The sequence below is a fragment of the Dasypus novemcinctus genome, chromosome 4, assembly GCF_030445035.2.
Source record: "Dasypus novemcinctus isolate mDasNov1 chromosome 4, mDasNov1.1.hap2, whole genome shotgun sequence".
In the NCBI taxonomy this organism is placed as follows: domain Eukaryota; kingdom Metazoa; phylum Chordata; class Mammalia; order Cingulata; family Dasypodidae; genus Dasypus; species Dasypus novemcinctus.
In genome coordinates this window covers 149,565,495-149,583,720 of record NC_080676.1, presented here as the reverse complement: position 1 = coordinate 149,583,720, position 18,226 = coordinate 149,565,495, and the positions used below count along the sequence as shown (strand labels likewise).

The following is an 18,226-nucleotide window of genomic DNA, read 5'->3' as shown; positions in this document are numbered from 1 at the left end:
CATTGGGGTTGATTCCTATGGGCTGTGCAGTGGTATGCCAGGACTGAGTGGTGGGGGTAGCCTTCCCCATGGACTAGCAATAAGAGGGAACACTATCTGTAGAGTATTTAAAAGCAGTAAGAAAAGTAGCTAACTATTGGGTCTGCTCTTTATTATCATCATGTGCTAATCTTCTTGAACAACGGCAGTGATAAAATACTCCTGCTCAAACAAAATATTTTGCTGGTCTAAGTTCGAAAAAATTGCTATGGTTATTGTTGATGACAGATAGATAGGTTAATAGATAGATAATAGAGATGATAAATACATTGATGTACAGGTAGATGATAGAAATAGAGGAGAGATGGCAGATAGATGAAATAGATAAATGATTGACATACATTAGACAGGTGACTAGATAGATAGAGAGATAAATAGAGAGATAGATAGAGAGATAGACAGATGATAGAAAGACATTTTCTATGGTACAGTAAGCCCTAACACATATGGATTTTGCTACATAGGTTTGTTTCAAGAGTAAATGTAGGAGTTTTTCCCAAGGTTCGGAATCAGCAAGGCATAGTTTTCAAATAATCACTCTCCAGATGAAATGTTTTATTGTTTTAATTTTTAAATACAAAAAAAAAAAAAAACCAAAAAACTCCCAGTCACTATAAAATGGAAGAATTGAAGTAATTCATGTTCTCTTAATGTGTCCTCATAATTTCCATGCTACTGGAATTGGTATCACCAACTATACACTCTAACTCAAATTACTCTAAACTGTTTGGAACCTACTGGATTTCTCCAGAGTAATGTCTATAAACAATAAAATGTTTATTAAAGAATAAATAATAAAAATGTTCTAGCTTCAAGTTTATTACTGAAAAAAAAAAATCCTCTTACATTGGAGTGATATATTTTAAAAGTCATTGGCTTCAGATATCAAATACACCACGCAGGCACTGAGGCTGTCTTTTCCAATCTCCTATCTTCAGCTGATTCCAGATAGATTTTGCCAGCAGGAGGCAGTTGGAGGGCAGTCGTAAGTCTCCCTCTCTCTCTCTGATGTCTCCAGGGATGTCTCCAGCAGTGACTGTGTCTTTTCCCCAGCTCTACCAGAAGGGCCCACCTTAGTTACCACTCCTGCCAAGTGAACTCATCCATGGATCGAGTAATACTGCTTTTCTTTTTGTTCTCCCATCCTCAGCGTTGTAGCAATTGTCTTCGGTTGTTAGTATCTGGAAGGCCCCACAGTCCTCCCTTTGGCTTCTCAAGTCTCCCCATAACCTGTATAACCAATTCTGTCAATAAAATTCCACTAATTTGAATGTTTAGAGTGATTACAGTTTTCCTAGTTAGCCCTGACAGATATCACATATGAAATCATCCTTAAATGGTATCTCAGTAGAACCCAAGGTGGACAACTGAGGGTATTAGTGAGGAGATCAAGGATATATCTCTGTATGAGCACATAGGACTTAGATACAATTCTGAGAAAACCGGAGACCCTCACTTAATAAGATGAAGTTTGTAATCTGTGGGAGCTCAAAACAAAAAGTAAGTTCAGTTTAAAACAATAGGTACATTTACTGTACTTGGGGATTTCAGATGACTCATGTGGGAAAGGGCTTCTAGCAGCTTTTGCGCACCAGGAATTTGAAAAGTGGTGCCAAAACGAGGGGAGCCAATGGTGAGTGCTGGGGGTGGGGTCAAAGTAAGAAGGGCCAATGGTGAGAAGTGGGGGCGGGGCCAATAGTGAAAATGGTGCCAAATTTGAAAGGCTGCCAGGAATGAAAGCAATGCCTAGTCTGCCCAGCCCACCAGAGTGTAGGGAACACAGGAGCAGAGACTGAGAGTGGGAACCACAGAACTTAAACTATTAGGATAGGCTGTAGCCCCTGAAGTACCCAATCAATTGGGAACAGGGGAGGGACCTGCATGTTAGGTTTAGGGTATAAATGTCAGTGTTTCTTGCTGTTTGGTGTGCCTGCCATTTTATCCAGGTCATGCACCCATTCTTGCAAGATCATTAATACAATTCTTTTCTCCTCCATAATAGGGTGAAATTTTGATCTCTTACAGGTGCAGCTTTCTTTCTAACAATCATATCCATGATTTTATGCATACTGAAGAAATGCCAAATGAACTAATTTGAAGTATTTTGATGGCATTTCCCTTTTTAGATTTGGAGAAATTTAGAATAATGTTCTTATTTATCTTATTAAAGGAAAATTTCCAGTATATTTTGTGCTGTTTACTTTATTCTTAAAAAGATAATAATCAAGCTGCATTGGATTCCAAGTAATAACAACAACCACATCATCAAAAAACAATTCAAATAGACTTTAACATCAAACAAAACTTAGTATCTCATAAAGCAGGAAGCACTTCAAACATAATTTGATAAGGGTCCAACTTCATTTTTCTCTGGTGGTTCTTGATTTACCTCTTCATGTACAAACTTCATTTTTAGATTGTCTCCTTTCATAGTGGGATATTACAGTAGTTCTAGGCTTCAAAAATTCAAATGTCTATGACTAAACTGTGAAAGAGAACAAAAAAAAAACAACTTTGTGCTAATTTTAAGGAAAGCTACTATCTGATTGGTCCCGAGATGTAGCTAAACCAACCACTTTGTCAGAGAGGTGATGGAATGGTCATGACAGATAGAACAACTGAAAACCATCCTGAAATGGAAGCATCTCAGCAGAATCTAAGGTGAAATATTGAGAGTTTCAAGGATCAGATTCTTATTTTGAATTAAATGCAAATTGAAAATCTTTGAGAAACCTGCAAAGCAACTCTAGTTTTCATATTTATGTGCATGTGTGTGTATATTATATATAACATGTTATACATAATACATACATCATTATATATTATGTCATTTATTCATACATCATATCATATCATATATGTGCATGCCAAGCATCTGGCACATAGGAGATGGCAATTGTTTGCTGAGAGAATGAATGAATGATCATTAATGTAGGAAGAAGAACATAAGCAAAGCATGGTGTAAAGCATCTTATCTAGACATAATCAAACATTCAATTCCTAAGAGGGTCTAGAGGAGTTTGCTCTTCTGGGTACTCTCTAGCAGGATTCTTTCCAAGAGTATATTTATTTAGTAAATAAATAATGCCCATTAAAGAATTATTGCATACAGGGCATATATCCAGGGTACATAAAAATGTTTGGATATTTTCATATGGAAACAATTAAAAACAACAACTGAGAGAGCGCTGAGTTCCTAGCCAGGGGAGCTCTATCACAGTCCCTAAAGGAACAGCAACAATCCCCCAAGTGCAACAGCACAGACCAAAAAAGAAGGAAGGTCCAACAATGAGCCCCTGATACTAATGACTATGCTTGTGGGCCTGTGCACCTGAAATGAGAACAAAGCCTAGAGCAGCAGTGTGCCTAAGAGTGACCTCTTGAGAGCCTCTGTGTTTCTCAAATGTGGCCAGTCTCGAAACCAATCTCAGCATGTAAATGTGTTGCCTTCCCCCCAGCGTGGGACATGACTCCCGGGGATGAGCCTCCCTGGCACCGAGGGATTACTACCAAGTACCAGCTGATGATGTAACTAGAAAATGACCTTGAATAAAAGGGTCAACTCAGACCAGCAGAATATCTCTGTCTACATATAATAACAGGAGTTAAAAATGCTTTTTTGACTTAAATCAAGGGGGAAATGGAAAGGACAAATGAGTTTATATGGCTATGAGGCTCTAAAAAAAAGCCAGGGGTTATCAGAGAGGTTGCCCTTATGCACACCTGAGCAGAGTCCCAGAGACAGATAAAGTAGATACAACCCCAGGTATTGGTTCTTCTGAGGGCTACAGAGACCCACAGGTTTTATGGTCATGACAGATAGAGTTCACTGCCATGTCAGTTGGCCCTGCTTTGGAGTTGGTGTTTCTGTGTGATGGAGCTGGACTCAGATGTGATCTCTTTTCACAAGCCTTTCCTATTACTTTACCAGAATTGTATTTGGTGCTGGGGTTTAATATATACCCAGGGGATCTGAATCTCTGAATTGACCATATGATAGCCAGGCCCTGAGCCTCAACAGACTTCAGCTCCTACACTCTGTTTTATTGGACTTACCCCATTCAGCTAACATGGAGGTGAAGAAGGTCAACCACCACACCATGGAGCCAAGAGTGCCTACAACTGAAAGCAGGAGGATTGCATCCAGCATTCATGTGGAATCTAAGCCTCCTCTTGACATAGATGTGGAATGGACACAACCAATCCAAGGTTCACAGGATGGAGGAATAGAATATGGGTTAGAATGGACTTACTGATATTCTATTCATGAACTATTGTGATTAGTAGTTGAAGAAAATGTGGCATTGGTGTGGAGAAAGTGGTCATGGTGCTGCTGGGTGTGGGGAATGGGAGGAAGAGATGAGATGTGGAGGCGTTTTCAGGACTTGGAGTTGTCCTAGGTGGTGCTACAGGGACAATTACCAGACATTGTAGGTCCTCCCATGGCCCACTGGATGGAACGTGGGAGAGTGTGGGCTATGATGTGGACCATTGACCATGAGGTGCAGCAATGCTCAGAGATGTATTCACCAAATGCAATGAATGTCTCATGATGATGGAGGACATTGTTGCTATGGGGGGAGTAGTGGGTTGAGGGAGGTGGGGGGTATATGGGGACCTCATATTTTTTTAATGTAATATTAAAAAAATGAATAAAGACAAAAAAAAGAAATGTATATATCTACATTAAAAAATAAAAAAATAAAGAATTATTGCAAACAAAATGTGATGCAAAGAAAGCATCTTTAAAATGGGCTATCTGTATAATCAGAATTCAGATTGTGCTTTGGTAAAGTTCAGAATTTGCTGGTAGAAATGACTAAGAAAAATATTAAATGAGAAGCAAATCTTAAACTGGGCCCAGCTAGAGCAAAATGACTAGAAACTTTTACTATGGTAAAGATATATTAGTCAGAGTGATATAAAGGGGGACTAAAAGGAACATGGAATATCACCAGAGAAAAGTAATCAGAGCAGTGGCACTCAATTAATGATAAATAGTCTTAGAAAGAGTGGAGATATCACTTCTATTTATAGAGTCCCTCTCTACCCTCTCCTCCTACATAGAGCTTATCACTTGAACCTGACTAACCCTTCCTTGCCTTAGCCTGGTCTGACTCAATCCTCACTACATCCATGTATTATCTCCATGCTTAAATCTGTATACCTAAGGAAATACCTGCCTGCTAACTACACACTCACCTGCTGAGAACTCTGAGTTCTCTGGCCTGAACTCTTACTCCCATTCTTCTAGTCCATCATCCTCAACTTGGACTCAGATCAGGCTCACTCCATACACCCAAAATGCCTTCTATTTTAAGTATCCCAATGAAGATGAACTTGTTAGGTGTACCAAATATTTATTTTAATAATCTTGTCATTGAATTTTTTAAATTTTTCCTGAACTTCTTATTTTTTAATTAGCTTTCAGAACTCTCTACATTAGGCCATTGACAGACATTCCACTTTTGTATTCCTTCATTAAATTCCATATATATTTATTTATTTGAGAACCCATTTATTCCTACTGTTTCAACTGCAAGGCAATAGCAAATGGTTGAGTAGAAAAACAACTGGACTAGGAGATCTGAGTTGGACATTTGGCTAGTCCATCAAAGCTGGTCTTTAGTTTTCTTACCTGCAAAATGGGGAGAGGGATTTTTGAGCTAAGCATGTATTATATACATATAACTATATATAATTATATATAACAAATATGTGTATATTTGCATATATATATATAATCATAGTTTTCTTTTACATGCTAAAAAACTTATGCTCAAAGATACTACATACATTGTTCAAGGACACACAGCTAGGTCACTGCCCCATCATAGCAACACATCTTGATAGATCACGCTGCCTTCTACCTAATGACCTTCCTCTGCAAATGAGGATAATAACCATCCTTTCTACCTGGACGAACTACTGTGAGGATAAAATGAAAGCATTTTAATCTTAAAGCATTATATAAATATAATATGTAATTATTGTTATTATCTCCCTGCTGTACAAGTTTTAGACTCTTTATAATTCTCCTGCTTTCTCTATCCTTTAAGCATTTCACTTATATGAACTGGTGGCCTTGAACTTAGAGGCAAAAATAGCACTCAGTATGTTTCTCTAACTTTCATGTTATACCAATTTTCCTTTCCAAATGCCATGATCCATTTAGTCCAGTTGTCCTGGTGTATTAATTACTAGCACCCACTTATTATCTCATCAATCCCAGTTTGGGTGATAAATTATACAGCCACCTAACCTTGCTTCAGATACATCATGCTATGGTCACTATCTTCTTCAGTCCTTGTTCAAAACACCGCTAATTACCCCAGCTCTTCCCTGTGTACACACCTTAACTCAACTGCTTACTCGCTTTTCTTGCTGAGATAAACCCCATGTCCCTTTTCTTATCTCATTAACTCATGTTTCTGTTTTTCTTGCATAAAGAAACGTGAATATCAATCTCCAACTATTGCTATTATCATTTCATTCCATTCATTAGAGCTCACAGAACTTTAAATTCTTGATCTTAAAGTTGAAGGTCTATTTTCAATTACACCTTTTCTCTTTTACGTTTCTTAGTTCTGCTTTTTCTCTTTACAGTGATAGATTACTACTTACCGTACATGCACTTGGGTTCAAACTGTCCCACATGCCATTAATCATACATGCTTATGTATATATACTCCAAGTCTGGGGCATACTGTTGCCTCTTCAAGGCCCGCCCTCCCCTTCCCTCCAATTAAAACTCCTTTGTTTTAGTGACTCGCAACATAAACTAAACCTGTGTAAATGCTCCAATCAAGAGATGGAGTCTACTTCCCTGTCACTGGAAACAGAGTAAGTCTTATGACTTGTCCTAGCCCACAGAATGGAATACAATACAAATTATGAGCCTAGACCTTCTAAAACCTTGCAGCTTTCAGTCTTGCTCTCTTGGAAAGCTTCCACTATGTTATTAGCCCAGCATAATGGAAAGATGAAAAGCCAGGTGGATAGTGAGTTCCAACCTTCTCAGTCATTCTAACCCAAATATGAGTGAGCCCCCCCCAATCTATGGAGCAGAGAGGAATCATTCTAGGTGATCCCATTCTAAATTGCTGACTCATATAATTGTAAGCAAATGAGTGATGCTTTAAGCTTTTTTTCAGATCTGTCTCACTTTATTTTGCTTCAGTCATTCCCCCCAAATTATTATCTCTATCACTATAATCTGCTTTTCTTTTTACTCTCCCTATTTCTTTGTACCTGCAGGGGTGTCTATGAAATATTTTAAGGGTATACAAACTAAAAACTCACTTATTCTTTGCACTAATCCTTCAAGACAGGTGTTGTTATCTTTATTTTATGGATAAGGATACCCATCATTAAGGAGGTTAAGTAACTAGAATATACTTTTTCCCATCCATAAATAATTTATATCAAAATTGAAATAATTAAATTTATTTCATTAATTTATGCACTAAATATTGGTGTACCATGAGGACTCTTATCTCTCCTTTACCCTAGAGGAGAAGTCACTCCAGCAAAACATATGAACAAAATAAATCAAATAAACAAAATATTACAATTCAGACTCTGATAAAAACTATCAGGAGGACAACATGCTCTGGGAGTTCAGAGAGGAGAGAGATAACGTGGATTGAGAATGTGGACAAGGAACATGTCTATTGGGGACAGTGATTAAGAATTGAAGAATTAAATTCCCACAGGCAAAAATAAGGAAAAGAGGGTTTTAAAAATATGGCACAATTGGAGACATAAATGTGGAAACACTCTAGGTATGTCCAGGGAAATGTGATGAAGAACACAGGCTCATATGATAGGGAGTTATTTGAGATATGATTGAAAATCTTAAGTGTTTAGAACATGGAAGATCATGAAAAGTAGGATTTTTAGAGTTCTTCCTTTCTTTTATGTGCTCTCAAGGGAATTTTCACAAGAGAATAATAATGTCACAGTTGTTCTTAAGATTTCTTTGGCATTTTAATTGACATTTTGATTCCATACTCACATTGCATTTTCTTATCTCCAAAAGGTAAATATTAAAATGGTTCCTTATCTGCTTCATTGATTAGTAAACTCCTCAAGCCATCGATATATTAACGAGGACATATTAGTGAGCATTCACTATTCAAGGAACTAGATTAGATTTTATGAGATATTAAAAACGAAACCACTGTAACCAACAATAAACACTTGCTCTTCAAAAAACATATGGTCCTGCTTAGTCTCCAAAAATTTAGCCTATAGTAAAAAGATAACGATCAATGATCAAAATTGTAACCTTCATTTTATTTTTAAACATTCAATCTTCAATCTTCTGTGTGTATATTTTTGATGATCTAAAGCAAAGAATGAAGGATAAGGGATCATATTAGGAAATTCCATTTGACTGCTATGAAATACATAATTGTCTCACATGTCATACTAAAATGCATGCTTTTCATACATTCTTCCTATATCCTAGGCATTATGGTTTTAGGGAGCTTGGTATCAAGCAGCAATTCTTTCTTTCAGAGCACAGATATTTTCCACAATCCCTAAGACACAGGCATCGCACAGTATACTGTGAAACTCTTATTTCTCATTAGGTCTTGAAATTACTAGACAGAGTTTCATCTCTACTTGTGAATTGAAAGAACCTGTCTCCCCTTAAAAGAATTTCAAGCATTTGTGGGCTAACAGAGGAAGTGATTTGGGAAGAGACAGAATACATCTACCATTTAAGTTTCTGAAATCTCACTGAGTTTCCCTGCACCGACTGTCTCAGAAACACGTGGGTTACTTGTTAAAAATGCACATTCCAGCACCTCGTTCTAGATTTACTGAATTCGATTATCTGGTGTGGGACTCAGGATCTTGTATTTTATAAGAACTCCCAGAGCAATCTTTTGTATGTAACTTAAATTTTGAGAAGGATTCACCAAAGGTAATAGGACTGGCAAACCTGGGTTCTTCCTCACTTGATAATTAAGCAAATGGAATAGGTCTTGTATGGTTGTCGAAGGTATTAGTCTAACGGTCCGCTCTGAATTTCAGGGAGTACCTTGAACTAGCCTTGTTATTGCTGCCCTTTGCCATTGGTGAAATTGTTACTGTATTTTAAATGTAGTCTCAAGTACAAAACTACACTTGAAAGAATATTCACCAACCCACTTACAGCTGCTGGCAAAGAGACTTTAAATTGATGTTTGAGATATCTGCCCATAAAGGAAAAAAAATGCATCATTTTTGTCAGAGCCATAATTTAGGGGAGTGGTTTAAACATACAGATCTTTGGAAAGGGACTTGTAGCAGTGACAATAGCTTTGTCTTATGCCTGGACAGGACCGTATACTTGGACCTTGGCTGCTTTGGTGGAATCATGCTTACTGCATAGTTATAATTCTGCCTGCATTTTGGCAACAAATAAATAAGAGCCATCATAATCTACTGGAAAGCCACCTCTCTTTATCATCTCAACAATTTAAACTCATCATTAACAGCATTTGACACATATATACAAAAACACACAATATAGTACATTACAGCAAGATATATAAATAAATAATCATTTGGCTTTTGGAACAACTAATAAATAACTCAACTATTAGCTGATATTAATTTGTCTGTTGAGAATTAAACACAACTGGAAATAAATTTCTGTTACTTGGAAAGCTGATCATCCTCCAAAAGATATCTGAAAATTTGACATTTTTTTCTTTTTGATAGCTACCTTACATCTCAACCTAGCTCGTTGGGCTGATTTTCTTCTCTCTGTTCTCTGCTAACTGAAAAATAGATTACAACTCATTTTCCTCAATCCTCACCGCATCTGAATCTCTCACAAAGAAACTTGCATATAGCAGATTTTAGCAGAGCTTTGATAGACAGGGCCTGGGTTACAAAAATGCAAGGAACAACCAGGCTTAAAAAATTAATATTAGCTAAATCCCAAAGGTAGAAGCTTTCAACCACTTGAATAGCATATGTATCTCACCAGCCAGTTTTCTTTCCTGCTTCCAACCTTCTACATTCACCCCATTCCATGGCATATATGACCTGCAGGATTTTTAAATTTTTAGGATCGATCCTCATTTCTTGGGTATTTTGCATTTCAGGGAAATTCTGCTCCTCAGTTCTAGGCTTCATTTTGCACTTTCAAAAATCCTTTCCATCTTCTCTCTCCAGTCTTTGTAAGTGAGAAAAGGTTTGGGTTTTTGTTTTGTTTTGTTTTTCTCTATTTTTTTTTTAAATGTTACATTCAAAAAATATAAGAGGTCCCCATATAACCCCCTCCCCCCTCATCCCACTCCTCCCACATCAACAACCTCTTTCATTATCGTGGCACATTAATTGCATTTGGTGAATACATTTTGGAGCACTGCTGTACCACATGGATAATGGTTTACATCGTAGTTTACACTCTTCCCCAGTCCACCCAGTGGGTCATGGCAGGACATACAATGTCCAGCATCTGTCCCTGCAGTACCACCCAGGACAATTCCAAGTCCTGAAAATACCCCCACATCATATTTCTTCTCTCTCCTTACCTTCAGCAGCTACCATGGCCACTTTCTCCACATCAATGCTACAGTTTCTTCCATTACTAATCACAATAGTTCCATAGTAGAATATAAGTAAGTCCACTCTAATCCATACTCTTTTCCTCCATCCTGTGGACCCTGGGGTGGTTATGTCCACTCTACCTCTTTATCGAGAGGGGGCTTAGATTCCATATGGATTATGGATGTAATTCTCCTACTTGCAGTTGTAGATACTCTTGTCTCCCTGGTGTGGTGGTTGACCTTCTTCACCTCCCTGTTAGTTGGCTGAGGTAAGCCCAATGAACCAGAAGGTAGGAGTTGCAAATCTGCTGAGGCTCAGGGCCTAGCTGTCACATGGACAGTCCAGAGATTCAGGTCTCCTGAGGATACACCAACCCCAGTGACAACCTCAGGTCCAGTAAAAGTGAGAGAAGAGGCATGTGTAGAAAGGTCACATCTGAGTCCAACTTCATCATGCTCGGGAACACAAACTCCAAAGTAGTGCCAACTGACATGGCACTGAACTCCAGAGCCATCTGCCATGACCATAGAAACTGTGGGTCTCCGTAGCCCTGAGGAGAACCAGTACCTGGGTTTGTATCTACTTTGGCTGTCTCTGGGGCTCTGCTGAGGCGTGCATAAATGTGACTCCTCTGATGACCTCCTGACTCTTTTTTGGAGGCTCATAGCCATATGAACTCATTTGTCCTTTCCATTTCCCCCTTTTATTTAAGGTCAAAAGGCAGTTTTTAACACCTGTATTACATGTAGGCTGAGATATTCTGCTGGTCTGAGTTGACCCTTTTATTCAAGGTCTTTTACTAAGTACATCATCAGCTAGTGCTTGGTAGTAATACCTCAGTGCCAGGGAGGCTCATCCCTGGGAGTCATGTCCCATACTTAGGGAAAGGTAATGTATTTACTTGCTGAGTTTGGCTTAGAGAGTGGCCACATTTGAGCAACATGGAGGCTCTCAGGAGGTATCTCTTACACACCCTGCAGCTCTAGGCCTAGTTTATATTTCAGGTGCACAGGCTCATAAGCATAGTCATCAGTATCAAGGGCTCATTGTTGGACCATCCTTCTTTATTGATCTTTGCCACCGCACTTGGGCAATTATTGCTGCTCCATTGGGGAATGTGATAGAGCTCCCATGGCTAGGAACTCAGAACTCCCTCAGTTGTCATTTTTAATGGAAACTACTATGAAAATATTCAAACATTTTTATGTACCCTGTATCTATGCCAGGGAGAACTCCTTCCCAACCATATGCCCCCCATCAATAACACCCCACACCAGTGTTCCTCCCCTGCCATAGTTGAACCTCTGTGTGGTCCAAAACTTCTTCAAAAATGAAGTCTAATATATTGCCAAGTTCCATTAACAGTAAAATGGAATATAGTGATGGGTTTAAAGGTTAGATGTATAATACACACTAATTTAGAAAAATAAATAAAGTAAAAATAAATTGGGGTATCAAAACATGAAAAAATGAAAAGGCTTTGTTTTTGACATTTTTCCTTTCATCACTGGAATAGGTGTTACCCTGTATGTACAATGACAAGGCAATTTCTTTCATTTCTTCCTCAGTGTCTACATTCTTTCTTTCTTTTTTCTAATTATTAAGTTTATCTTCACAAAAGTTTTAGATCACAGTAATTCACATATACAATATAGGGTACTCCCACATATCAGTTTTGGTTTTAAATATAACTGTTTTACCACAATAACAATAAATAGGGTGATACATAGAAAGGTGAATAAGAACATAGATGTATACCTGGATGGTAGATGGATGGATGGGTGGGTGGATGATGTATAGGTGGATGGAAGGAGTTGGATGATAGTGATACAATCTAGCTAGCTAGATTCATATTTCTTCAACATTGTGTTTCTAGTAGTTGGAATATTATTTGGCACATAAGAGTCTTTTGTCAAGTTTCTTCTAATTGGCAGCACTTTTCAAGACTCAATAAAGCAGAGAATAAAATAATCAGCCATCTCTGCCCCTTATAGATCTTGCATTCTAATGAAATTTCCATTCCTGTTCATTCTTTCTCCTGAATAACTTTAGAATCCATCTCCCATGCTATGTTCTTGCCAGATCTTCATTATCTATTTGTGGGGACAAATAAATAGCCTCCATATATGTTTTCTCTCCCACCCCCCCACCATTCCTATCCCCAGCAGTCTTGATCCTTTACAATTCAAAGTCTTTATTTTAATGACAATTTTATTTCCAAGACTTAAATCTGATCTTGTCCTTACTTGGAAATATTCACCAGTTATCCATCCTCTACTACAGCCTGAGTTCCTGATCTCAGCATTTAGGGTTCTTTATGAGTTCACCTATTTTTTTTAAAAAATGTGATCTCCTGGTGTTCTGAAACACACCATAAAGTTAAACCATGTTGAATTACTCAAATTCTTGAAATTTGCCTGAAGTTTCATGCTTTCAGCCCTTCGCACATGCTATTCCTTCTGCCACTCCCACCTTCCCCAGCAATATCCTATTATACTGAAATGTTCCACACAAGCGTTTCCTCTCTCAGATAATCCCTAAACCTTCCCAGACGAGTTAAGAATTTCCTCCATTGTATTCTTCAATGACATACATGAGTCAACTATTGCTCTGACACCATAGCTTTCATTCTGGCCCCTCCTACCCATAATGTGGTCAAGACAGAGTTTTCGTTTTTTTCATTTTTCATTTTTTTAAAATGAAATTCAGATTGTGTTATCCTCATGCTTTACATTTTCCCACTGATTTATTCCTACTATTTCTTCAATCTCATCTCTCAAGTTCTCTTTGTTCATTATACACCAGCTCCAGTGTCAGACCTCCTAATTTTTTTAACGCATTATGGGAAAGACCTTTGAAATTTATCTTTGTGGTTCCCTCTGCCTATAAAAGAAGAATAATAGGATTCATTTTTTGATAAGTGTAGCAGTTTGATACTGTTGATGAATGTCAAAAAGAAATATTGGATTATGTTTTTAATCTGATTTGTACCTGGGCATGACTGAGTTATGACTAGGATGCTGAGTCCCCACCCCTTGGTAAAAGGCATGGCAAAGAACAGAGTTGAGGGTTTCTGATATTGGAGTTTTGATGTTAGTGTTTGATGCTGAAGACTTAAGCTGGAGGCCTGGGAATTAAGCTCACAGAGGAAAGAGGAGCCAGCCCTAGGAAGAAAGGAACCTTGAACTCAGAGAAAAGCAAGCCCCAGGAACTTAGGAACCCAGGAATCCTGAACCCTCACAGATGTTGGCAGCCATCTTGCTCTACATAGACTTTGGTGAGGGAAGTAATTTATGCTTTATGGCCTGGTATCTGTAAGCTCCTATCCCAAATAAATATCCTTTATAAAAACCAACCAATTTCTGGTATTTGGCATCAGAATCCCTTTGGCTGACTAATACAGTAAGTAAAACTGATCAAGTCTAAGGCTATATACTGTCAAGGAAAATAAGAGTGGAAATAAAAGGTGCCTTTTATCAGTCCTGCTCTAAGTTTAACTTGCGTAAACCCAGGACTTCTCTACCATTTCGTTGATGTGGGGCAGGGAGCAGGCTGTATTCTTGAGTCATGGGCCTCACTTCTCGTGTGCATGTGATTAAAGGAAATGACAACCCACTGAGATGCCTAGCAGAGCAAGTATTTGGCACATCACAAATACTTGGTACATGAATGTTAACCCTTATATTTAAGGAGGTGAAAAAAAATCTAATATAGATTAAGTGTAATAAAGTCCAGGCTCAGTAAAGAATTCACCTTTGAAGATTTGGCCAGTGCATTGCAGACTTTCAAGTAATTTAAAATTCTAGAAATTAATGATTTTGTTTTTCTCAGATCATTGCCAGTATACAAAAAATTATAAGAGAAACATATATTAATAATATATAATGATATTCCATGTGTTTTATTTTTTAAATACTAGTTATTTGTTAGTTTCCAAGTTAAGTTTTGGGTCCATGGTTTTGTGGGAAGAAGTATAATCATTATTGTTCAAATCATCAAAAAGATAAATACCGATTAATAACTAACTTTTACCTTAAAGCAATAACAGGATTTCTGGTCTTCTGACATAGTTAAAAAAATTTTTTTTTTTTTAGTATTGGGGTAGTCAGCTTCCAAGATGGTCCCCAATTATGCCTACCTTCTCGTATATACAGCCTGTGTTGTCTTCTTTCACATAGTGCCAGTTTTGATCAATGTCACCAATAATGTATGCCACAAGTGATGGCATGTCACTTCACAGGTTACGTCTTTAAAAATTGTGCCTTCTATCTTGGCTGCTTTGGGAAAAGCATGCTGCCATTTTGTGAGCTTCTATGAACAGGCCCCAGGGTAGGAAAGTGAAGCTTCTCCTGGCCAATGGCCATGGAGGAACTGAAGTTTCCCAGTCACTAAGTTAATGAGCTTGGAAATGATTCTCTAGCACAAGTTGAGGCTAAAGATGAAACTGCAACCCTGGCTGAAACAGCTTTTCTGACATAGAGTCAGAACATTACAGGACTAAACGTCAATCAGATTCCTGACCATCAGAAACTGTGTGTGCTTATAAAATTTGCTGTTTAGAGCTGCTATGTTTTGGAGTTAATTGCTCTGCAACAACAGATAACTGATATTAGTAACAAATCTGGTATATTTGGTACATTGTCTATCTGTAACCCAGTATGCTAAAATATCCCGTCCAAAATTAATTACAGGATATTTGTAAGTGCCAAAAAGTCAGACAAGAAGAAATTGGATGACCAAAAGGAAAAAAAAGGGGAACAGATAGTAACTGGCCTACCGGCAGTAGAAGTTTTGGCCATATGTCTGTGACTATGATAGAGTTCAGAGATGAAGGATTGGGCTGAGCTATAATTCTCTGCGTTAGAGCAGAAATCTTACTTATAACTTTTAGTGTTTCCTTATATAACTTTAACCTCATTAAATAAAGTTTAACTGGCAGTGTCCATTTCAAGTGCTTTTTGGATGCTTTTCTTGATTTTCTAAGCTTTCCACAATGAGCCGATATGAAGTTTGTAATTAGAAAATATGGCTATTTTTTAAACTTAGTTTTTATATGGTCAAAAATCTTAGTTATTCAGCATCCCTAAAGCTAAGCATTGGAAATTAACAATTAAATTTTCTATGGCAGATTTTACCCAAATAGGATACCTGAAGTTTAGCTCTAGAGCCTGTGTATTTGAGAAATGCTTGGACCAATTGGGGATATTTATTTTGGAGAAGAGATGAGTTGAGGGCAGTTTGAGAACTTCCACTTATTTCACAACTTTTGTGTAGTAGAAGAAATAGACGGGTTCTATGTGTGCCCCAGCAATCGAATTAATACTAAATTACAATGCAATACTTTGTAATACAAGATATGTTACATTCCTGAAAACATAGAAATGTCCTATCTTTTAGAGTAAGTTCTTATCACTAAAGATGTATAAACAGAGGTTTACTAACTCCTTACTATATATCTTCCACATGGACCAGAAATAACATGTCATTGGTCAAAAGGTAAGCCCCACCAGCCCTAGGATTTGGTAGTTGTACTGATTGAATGATCAATATTTTAATAAAGTTGATTAATGGACTAATAATGCACACACTGGAAAAATCTTTGTTTTAGAAAATGTTCATGCATTATATATATCATTGATGATATTCCTATGATGGTTAATTTCATGTATCAACTTGATTAGGTGATGGTGTCCAATTGTTTGGTTAAGCACACTGACTATTAGTGTGAAGGTATTTTGTAGATGGAATTGCATCATTAGTCAGGTGGCATCTACAGTCAACAAAGGAGAGGGCCCTCAGCAGTGAGGGAAACTCCTCCTCCAATCGTTTGAAAACCTTAAAAGCCAGAACAGAGTTTTTCAGAAATCAGAAAGAATTTCTGCTTCTACTTCAGCCAGTCAGCTTCTCCTGGAGAATTCAACTTTGTCTGCATAGAAATCAATCTCTCTCTCTCTCTCTATTTATATACATACACATAATTATATTTATATTACATATAAAACAAAAGAAAAAATATATAACTTTATATATTATAACTATATGTCATAACCATATATTTTATATATTATAATTACATATTATAAGTTATCATATATTTTTAACTATTACATATCCTGTAGGTTCTGTTTTTTCTGGAAAACCCTGACTGATACATTCCTCAACTGTATGAAGATGTTTAAGTACTCCCTTACACTGGCTTTTCCTATGCTAGTTCTAGGTTGGCTTCTGTAGCTGAGAAAGCTGCTGAGGGAGCTGACAGAATTCAGGGAAGAGCTGCAATAAAACAGGGTCTCAAGGACTAGGACCGGGCTCCAGGCTGCAGTACTCTCTTCATGCTGCTCTCGTTTTGACATGTCTCTGCATGTTTCTATTTCAGACAAGTCTTCTTAATATGGCCCTAACTTCTCATATTGCTAGCTCTGTAACTCCATAGGTAAGGCCCATATCACCTAAATTTCTAGAACAGTAACTCTAAACCAATTGATCTAGCTTAGCTCAAATGCCCATCTCTGGACCAGTAATTATGACCAGTAGAATGGAAAAAAAATACGATGACTGGGCTTAGTCTATGTGCCCGTCAGCATTAATCAGGGTCCTCCAGAGAAACCAAGCTAATAGGATATGTGTGTGTGTACACACACATACACACATATAATATATTCATTATCATATAAATATACAGAAAATTATACACACACACACACTTCCTTTAAGGATTTGGCTCAAATAATTGTGAGGGCTAGCAAGACCAAACTCTGTAGGGCAGGTTCTGTGTAGCAGGCCAAATTCGTAGGACAGAGAAATTCCAATAAGAGCTGATGTTGAAATCTCGAGTTGTAAATCCATGGAGGAGGCCAGCAGACTGGAAATGCAGAGAGAAATAGAAGGCAGAATTTCCTTTTCTTTCCTCAATCTTTGCCCTTAAGGCCTCCAACTAATTGGATGAGGCTCCCCCACATTATTGAGGATTATCTCCTTTACTTAAATTCAACTGATTGCAAATGCTAATCCATGTACAAAACACCTCCATGGAAACATCTCAGGCAACAACTAGACACCATAACCTAGTCAAGCTGACACATGAAATAAACCATCACACTATCCTAGAGTTAAAGTACAGGGGGAAGGGTATCAGAAGTTAGAAATTGCGTATGGCAGTTGTGATGGTTAATTCAGCCCAGATTGGTGCCCAGATGTTTGGTCAAGCAATCACTGGGCTAATTGCAATACAAGGACATTTCATGAACTTTAGTCATCAGTGAATTGATTGCATAGATGGCTGGCTACATCTACAATTAGCTGAGGAGACTGCTGTAAGCAATGAGTGACATCTCATCCAATCATTTGAAAACCTTAAAAGGAGAAGTGATTTCAGCCAGCATCACCTGGGAACTCATCAAGAACCCTCACTGGAGCCCCTGGCTTATAGTCTGCCATATGGAATTTGGACTTGTGCATCCCCATGCTCACATGAAACATTATTGTCAAATCTCATACTATTTACAGATATCTCTGATTGGTTCTTTTCCTTAGAAAGCTCTAAAACAACAGTCAAAAGCAATTCTTATTTCTATCTACTATAATCTTTCATGTCCCTTTTTCTATACTTTCATAGTATTTTTTCTGGTCATAA

At 37.7% G+C, this 18,226-nt stretch overlaps 1 protein-coding gene across 3 annotated transcripts in view; it reads left to right on the top strand.

Moving 5' to 3' along the window:
* CLDN8 (claudin 8) overlaps positions 1-18,226 on the top strand; it is a 105,690-nt gene that overhangs the window by 46,130 nt on the left and 41,334 nt on the right. The gene's annotated exons all lie outside the window — the stretch shown is intronic.